Source organism: Colobus angolensis, unplaced genomic scaffold (assembly GCF_000951035.1).
Source record: "Colobus angolensis palliatus isolate OR3802 unplaced genomic scaffold, Cang.pa_1.0 Scaffold41, whole genome shotgun sequence".
NCBI classification, from domain to species: domain Eukaryota; kingdom Metazoa; phylum Chordata; class Mammalia; order Primates; family Cercopithecidae; genus Colobus; species Colobus angolensis.
In genome coordinates, this window is record NW_012117488.1 from 7,446,028 (window position 1) to 7,455,442 (window position 9,415).

Sequence of the window (9,415 nt, forward strand, 5' to 3'; positions counted from 1 at the left end):
TCTGTTGCTTTTCTTTCCTTCATGAAGTTCCAAGTTTCTCTTTGGTATCACTTCTTTTCTGTTTAAATACCTTTCCTTAGCATTTCTTTTAAAGCAGCACTGCTGTTGATGAATTATCTCTTTGGTTTCCAGTAATTTGGTTATATCTTTGGATGTGGTTTTTGTGGCATTCACTAAGCTTCTTCAATCTGTAAATTTATGTCAGTTGCCAAATTTGAGAAGTTTTCAGCCATTACATATTCAATTTTTTAAAAATTTCTGCAGCAATCTCTTTCCTCTCCTACTGATTTCAAAGACCTGTACGGTTAGACATTTTTATATTGTTCTAAGATTCTTAAGGCTCTTTTCTCTTTATTAAACAAATGTTTTCCTGTTGTTTACAATAGACAATTTCTTCTGATCTTCTGTTCTAATTCACTGACTCTTTTCTGGGTCATTTCCATTCTTTCTCATAATTTGAGGTACTCGTTTGGTCACTGTTGCTATTGCCACTGACACAGGAGAGCAGTTTTAGGAGTGTATCTTGTCTCAAAGCAGGACCAGAAAACAAACAAATGGAATTTCATTCATTTTTTTCCTTGCCACCGGGGATTTCCTTACAGGGTCTCTCATTAGAGAAAGAGTTTCTCTTGGAGCATTTTCTGTCTGAATCCACTGTACAGTTCTGGAATTTGGACTGCCTTGAGTCTAAGCTAGAGGATGTAGGAAGAAATTCTTAAAAGTAGGAAATTCACTACTGTATTTGCCTCCTTTCAAGTTTTGGTTTTCCTTTCCAATCTTCCTGCTATATTTACTTTTCAAAGTCTTTCCACAGCTACTTTATGTATTCTGTTCAGAATCTTTTTTTTGGCATAATCAGTGGTAGGAATATAGTGATGTGCATTTACTTACTCCATCTTAACTGGAACTAGAATCTAATCTCATCACTTCTGATTTTAATAATTTAATAGTAGATTTAGAAATAAAAAATGTAAAAGATAAAGTTTGACTTTGAACATGCTTCACCTTAATCTCAGTATAAAATTAACATACATTTCTCTAAGTAAATCCACAGTAAAGTTGTAGTACTTTTGTCACAGTACTTTATGAGACAAAAAGTTACATGCATACATTTCTTTTAAAAATGTAATTTTATACAAAATTTCATGATTATTACTATCAAGTATGGTGCCATTATTAATATGAAATTGATTCACACTTGGCAAATGGATATATTTTCAATTATATAAACAAATTTTCACAATCACACCATATTTTTTATCCTTGGACCCAGCAGAATACCTAAAATTATAATAGCAATATATATCTCAAAGTAAACTAAAAAAGTTTATAATTGTGCTGAATATTAAGCATTAAGTTAACACAATATGTGAAAACAATGATATTATTATTCAATATAAAAAGAAATGGAAATTTATTTAATTTCACAATTCTAATGTAAGAATATTCAATTGCTCAAAACATATGTTGTACTTGAAAGGTAAGTATTCTCTAATTTTTCTTAGAGGAATTCAAATTGCTTTTATTCATATGTTTGAGTCTATAGTACACTGTCCAATATTATAGTCACTAGTGACACATGGTTATGCAAATTAAAACTAAATAAAATTAAAAATTTAGTTCCTCAGTCACATGAGCCATGATTTCAAGTGCTCAACAGCCACATGTAGCTAAATGGCCACCTTTTAGACAGTGCCAACATCAAACATTTCCATAATCACAGAAAATTACATGGGCAAAACTGGGCAACAGGAACACACATAATGCTGACAGATATACCACTTTTTAAACTAATCAGTTACCTCTATAATCTCTGGTTTCCTCTTCTGCTGAATGAGATCATCAATAACTTCCCTGACTATATCACTAGTTTTGTGTGTGGCTCAACTAAGAGAATATACATGAAACTGCTTTGTAAACTGTATTACATTAATACATCTGATTAATAACTATATGACTAATATTTATTTAAAGACTATTATTTATTTAAACAACCAAACTGTTCAAACAAGATTTTTAAAAACTATTCTGTTGTAATATTTGAGCATGAAAGTGGTGGGTATGCCATAGCAATCAATTTCTGCAATTTGGACAGAATGCTCTAGACCCAAATGAACAATTCCAGTGAAATCAAGACAATATTATTCTTCAACATGAAAGCTGTCAGTTCTATGTGTCCTATATTGTCTAAAAACCTTGTATGCTAAAACATCTTTTTTTTAAAATTGTGCTTTTTTGCAGCTAAGGTGCATACATTACAGAAATAATTCTAACCAACATAGTGGAACCCAGTATCTACTAAAAATACAAAAATTAGCTGGGTGTGGTGGTGGGCGCCTGTAATCCCAGCTACTCAGGAGGCTGAGGCAGGAGAATCGCTTGAACCCAGGAGGTGAAGGTTACAGTGAGCCGAGATCGCACCATTGCACTCCAGCCTGGGTGACAACAGTGAAACTCCATCTCAAAAGAAAGAAAGAATTTTTTTTTAGACTGGAATAGACTGGAATCTGAGCAATCCTGAGCAAAGCCTCTTTATTTTTCACAAAATGTAAAATGTGGCTAATTGGCTTTCTTTAAATAAAAAATTCCCACTAAGTACGTATTTATACTTAAAATGATTTTATGATTTAAATATAGGAAATATTATATTTTCTTCAAAACACAAAATACATTCACTGGAAGTACTTAGAAAATAAAGTAGTAAATATCAAGTTAGGAAAACAGTAAATATAGTCAATTGAATGTGTTAGCAAAATAACTTTTCAAAAGTCAGACTCCAACAGAAAATAAGAACTATATGTATTGTCTATAGCTATCAAATATAAGAAAAAGAAAAAATCGACAAAATTCATATTTATCTCACAGACACAGTAAAATAAAATAGCTCAGTAATGTGCCAGGAATAATTAGACTTTTATGACAGATGATTAATTGTTTTGAACTCATGCTGTTTATCTAATTAAACTATTAGTAATACCAGCAGGTAAATTAACTTCATACTTCTTTTCTGGAAAGATAGATTTTTAATACTGACACAGTTGAGCAACCCTCCTGCAGAGCTGAATACACAAGCATTTTTGTTTTCAGTTTTTGTTCTTCTTTCCAACAAAGAAATGCTTTAGCTTAATGTCGTATAGGTAATTTTAAGGAGCAGGGGAAAAGTAGGATGCTTATTAATGATAAGCTTAAATCACATACAGCTATTTTAATATTTTATTTGATAGATTACTATCTTGTGATTGTTCAATTTAGCAGATAATTCTACGCTTTGGTCTTCCTCCCTATTTATCTTCATCTTATGTACAAATGTACATTTTCTATAATGTATTTCAGGTAACATACACAGCTGTCAAGACCTGAAGTATAAAGAAAATAGGAACTTATAGAAAGATGGAAGAAGAGTATACCAAGCAGATGAAACTGGGAATTAAAGACCCAGATACAGGAATAAGGCAAAAACAGTATGACTACTAGAAAGAGAATGGATTCAGAAATTTTCTGTGTAGGTGGAAGGTAAGAATGGAAACACAAAAAAATAGTTAAGGACTACTGTAAAAGCCCAGGAAAGAGATGATGGACACCTGAACTGAGGTTGTGGTGGGAAAGAAAATAGACAGATTTCATATATATTTTTGAAAAACAGGGAGATTTGATGATTCATTGAACCTAAAAATAAAAGTAATCAAAGATAATTCCTGTATTTTTTTGGCTTGAGCATGTGGGTAAGTAGTGATGCCAGTTATTATTAAGTTGAGGAAGGGTGAGGAAGTGATATAGACAGGAGGCAGGGAAATACTCGGTAGAAGAGGGCAGACCCCAAAGAGGGCCACATTCTCAACCCTGGACCTGCAGCCCAAAGTGAGAACATGTATTCCTGTTTTCCTGCCCAAATTTGCCTTTTCCAAAACCACGTTGGCTGGCCCCACCTCCCCATCCTGTACCCATAAAAACCCCAAGCTCCACCAGCAGAGTGGTAGAGTGGCAGAGGAGAGAAGAGAAGCAGCAGAAGGACATAAAAGAGAAGCAGCTTGACTTCAGAAGAACAGCTTGACAGCGGGACTTCACAGAAGAGTTCATCAGGGGACGCCAGAACTCCAGGGGAAGATCACCTTCCCACTCCATCCCCTTTCCAGCTCCCCATCCTGCTGAGAGCCACTTCTACTGCTCAATAAAATCCTCCACATTCACCACCCTTCAATTCATTCATGTGACCTTATTCTTTCTGGATGCCAGACAAGTACTCAGGTACCAAGAGGGCGGGTGCAAAAGGCTGTCACCCTGATCCTCCATTGATCTGTTAAACACTTAAGTTGTCTGTGGGTGGCAAAGCTAAATGAGCACATTATAACACATGCCCTCTAGGACTCCAGAGGTCACAGGTTCCTCGCCCCTCCCTGCTTCCCACCACCCCCTGGGAAGCTGCCATGGGACTGCACAGGATTCTACTCCTGCAGATGCCCAGAACTTGTCTCAGTCCCTGCACCCACTCACCTGCATGCTCCCCTTCCCATAAGAGGTTGAGAGCTGCAAGCTGAGTAAACAAATCAATACCTTTGTGAGTCCCGTGAAGGGGTCAAGGGAACTATTCCATTTGGAAGGAAGGGGCTGGAGGGGTGTTGTAATAAAACATTCTATTGGACATACTAAATTTGAGATGCTTACTAGACATTCAAATGGAGATTTCAAAAACATAGCTGAATATGAGCCTGAAACACGTCACTGCCTTCTAAATTTTATTTTAATCATATGCATATCTGTTAACAACTAGTTTATATTTCTGGTTGTATTAGGGAAGAAAGATGGTTTAAATTTTCTTTAACTATTAAGTAGATCCTCCTCTTAATTGTGACTGAGTCTTGAAATGCATACCAAAGGTCATAGGCTGTCTGTCCTTCCTCTTCTTTCTAAACTCCCAGTGGATTTCTGATAAGCAGAATGCTCCCCCTATTAATTCCATCTACTACCTAGAAACTGTGGATATGTTTCAATATACGCCTAACTGGACTTTGTGGATGTAATTAAGGCTACTAATTAGTGACTAAATAGATTCTCCTAGATTACTTAGGTGGGCCCAATCTAAAAACATTTGCTCTTGAAAGCAGAGAACCTTGTCCAGTTAGGAGCAGAAGAGAGCCATGGCAAGATATCATGAGATTCCACATGTGAAAAGGATCAACACACCATTACTGGCTCTGAGATAAAGTGGAAGCACCAGAGATAGGGCTCTAAGAGCTAAGGGAGCCCCCTAGATGACAGTCAACAAAGAAACAGAGACCTTAGTCCTATAACCATAAGGTGCTGGATTCTGCCAGAAATATGGATCAGCTCGGAAGTAAATTCTTCCTTAGAAACTCCAGATAAGAGCCTGCCGGAATTCTGACCTCAGAACAGTGAGATAATAAATGGGTGTTATTTTAAGCCACTACATTTATAGTATTTTGTTATAGCAATAATAGAAAATTAACATAAGACTTAAATGTAATAAGGTGATGGGGATGAGGAAAGTGGGATTGTATTTCCAGAGTACTAAAATGTATGAAATATGGACATGTGAAACTCCTAGTCATGGTTGATGCGGGCACTGTCTCCCTTTAACACTTAGGGCCTTTCGTGTTGATGAGAAAGTTTCATTGATCTATTAATGCCCTAGCCAAGACTATGGCCAGGTAGTCCCATAACTAAATCTCCACAGATGGGCTTTCTAAATACCTGAAATGTGAAGATGAAACTTCTCCCCTCAACCACCACTACCACCACAGAAATGGTGCAGGGCATGGGATAGTCACTGTTTTCACTCGCATGAGAACCTCAAGAGCATTGATAAGGGCAAACTTCGAACCTCAGACATTTACTGGACTGCCAGTGTAGTTGCCCTGACTGCACAGCATAAGGAGGTGAAGGTAGGGGGCTACAGACAGCAACATTACAAATGTCCAGTTTTAAAAAACACATATTTCCCCTTCACCCATAATTACTATGATAGAAACCCAATTTTCACCATTCAAATAATAACCTGACAACCTCACTCTTCAGGTAATGTGTAAAAAAGCATTCTGGATACGAAAGGCTGTAAAGTTGTACTAATACAAAATGAAAAAAACTTCAGGTAAGCCAGTAGTCAAAAATCATGCATAGAAGTTTCATTTACGCAAGATGACTTTCTCCTAGCTAACTCCTACTTGTTAACCAAAGTTTAGTTCAATGTTATTTCTTCTCTTCTAGTTCCTAAAATATATTAACACCCACATTATTGTACTGACCACATTGTAGTAATTGCATGTTTATACTTCCAACTCTGTGAGCTTCTCAAATCATTTCTTACCAGAATCTAACACAATGATGATCACACAGTATGCGTTCAATACATGTTTTTGAATTGATTACTTTCTTCAAGATACCATAGCTCTTTTATGAGACAGCTTTAGGTATCTAAAAGATGAGTCACAGACAGAAATAGAGGCCCTTCATTAGGACCCAGTATATCACATGTATTTCTACACTACTTTCGGGAGCGATGCATTTCCAGTCGTCAATTTCTCTCTTTTAATTTAATATTATTGAGTGTAAAAATGTTAAGAAAATACAAAGCTTACTGCCTAGAATATTTTGGAATTCATTTATATTAGACTATGTAATATATTCTAAATGTTGTAAGATTGACTATAACAATGCTAACTTATTACATGTCAGGTATCATTCTAAGTGTTTTACATGAAGTAAATAAGGCATTTATTCCTCACAACTATCTACCTTTACTTTGGATATTATTATCCCATTTTCCAGAGGGACAAAGAGGTTAAGTGTGTTGCAAAAGGTCACAAATTGCAACATTCAATAGAGTTCTACTTTATTTTCTCTATCCCTCTCCAAGAAGTTTATCAAACCAATTTTAAATGAATTACATTCCCAAAAGTTTTAAGCCTTCCCAATTTTTTTAATAAATGGCAATATATAGAAGTGTCACGAAACTAGAGGTTTAAAATTACTAAGATTTTGTTAGTACTCTGCTGTTGTACATATGGTTTCTCCTTTTTCTTTAGAACTCTGGTAAGTGATTATTGAACCCAACATTAGCTTCTCTATAAGGAACTGGTGCTGATTTCAGTAACTTTCATTTCTATATCACTCTTCAAGTAACTTTCTTATGGTGATTCTGATAAATAGCTAACAAAGTTGATATAGTTTTAATATCAAGTAATATCTGAAGAAACTTTAATATTGCAGAAAAGTCAAAATTAACTACAACTCCATCCTCTGGGAGAAACAATCTCATACATCACTATGTGGTATCCTATTCCAATAAATTCTAACACATTTTAGAACTATGAAATAAATGTGAACCTGAGGCACTAGAACTACATTATAGCTTAAACTGACACTGTTTGAAATCACCCAGGCCCCAAACGTATGGTCTGCTGCCAACCATGGCAGAACAGTTACATGACACTTATCTCACAGTATTATAAGCTATGAAGTCAGCCAGAAGGTGGCAGAATGGGGCCATTCAGGCTTCACATACATACCAGAAAAATCTTTTATTGTCATTACCTTAAATTTTGGCAATATAAGATAAACACAATTTTAGGTTCTTATACAAATAAAAGTGTAATGTACTAGAAATATGCAATAACATCATTTTATTTATACAAATCAAACTATAAAATTCTCACATAAACTGCCGTATCAGAAACTAATACCCATTTTCTCTCTCTCATAAATCTATTTATACGACCCATGAAAAAACTAAGTCTTCGAAAGTTCCCCCATATAATTCCAAAACGTCCTTTTAATTCACTAACAATTTAATGGAAAAATACTAGTAAATATTACATTACATTATATTTAATTTGGTAAGTTCAATCATAATTATATAATGGCAAGGTAAAATCTTTTATAACATCTCATATAACTTTTAAGAAAACAATTGTTCTTATATTGGATTTAATGGAGTTTACACACTATGACTTAATATATGGCAGATTAGCCATATTATTCTTCTATTACATTTGACTGCTTACAATGGATCTGTTTATCTCTGCATTCCTGGTACCTATCACAGGAGTTAGAACACATAAACCCTCAATTGAGAAATACTTGCTCAATTGAGTATAAGATTTCAAAGAGAAAACTGAAGGCCGAAAGCAATTAAGCAGACAGCTAAAACACCAACTTGTATTAACATGGTTATTTTTATTTTTCCATCAAGTGACCAGTCTTCCCAAATGAAAAACAAAACGACCTACAGAAACGAGATTTTAAAGCCAGATCTGCCAACATTAGCCTATTTACATTAGAGGGAGAGGTTGAAGAGTGCTGGAGAGAATTGTCTTGGAGGAGTTACAAGGTATGCAACACATTTAGGGAAGGAGGTCACCCTTACCTCAAATCAACTGAGGGGCTTCAAGGGAACCACTCAGAGACTTAACATGTATCCTATCCACTAGGGTTTATAAGAGTTAGGGGCTGTTTTGGGGGACTCACCAAATGTACAAAATGTAAAGGTACTAAATGGTAGATAAAAACCACCTCTGCACAGTGGCAGAGTGAAAAGAGTTGCGTTGTCAGGGGGCTCAACTTGGAATAGCAGGGAAAATACATTTATGTTCCATAGACTCCAGAAAAGACAGTGTGGGCAAGGGAATCATAAGTGGCCAGCCAGAGGAGAGGCCTTCTCTCACAACGGGAACTGAAATCTGAGGGCCACAGCAGGTTTACTGTGAAGCTAACAGAGATTAAATTTCAGGACCTCTCAAGTGCAAGCGACCCTTCTAATACCCTGGGAGAGATTCTAGCATTGTGTTCGCAAGAACACATGCTTTTGTAAGATTTGCAAAAGTAAGATATTTTAACAGCAATTGGTTGAGATTGCTGTCTCTTTTCTCTCCAACTTCCCCTTCTTCACACTTTCCATTACGTCAGGTGCTAATGGAGTGGAGCTAGGCATTTTAGAGATCTGGATAAGGGAAAGTTGAGGTGGTAATGTACAGTTTTAGCTACAACTGGCAAGAAGTTTAGGGCTTTTTCAATTAAAAAGTAAAAAATGACAGACTCATGATTTGAATGTGTTACATATATGAAAATGAATATATATTAATGTATATGAATATATATGTATAATATATGAATGTATATGAGGAGTATATGTATATGAATATATATGTATAATACATGAATGTATATGAGTACCTCCTTTTTCATCTTCAAATTTATGTATTAAAAAACCAAGATAAATTTAGAAGAAACATAATGAAATATGAAACAGATTATAAAGATGAGACATAAAAATGTTCCTATATAGAAAAGTGAATTCAAGTTATTTTGTATAACAAATACACTAAATTATGAAAAAAGGAAAAATTACAAATAGAAATAATGAATAGGCATGCTGTTTCATAATGTAATTAATGAAGATATT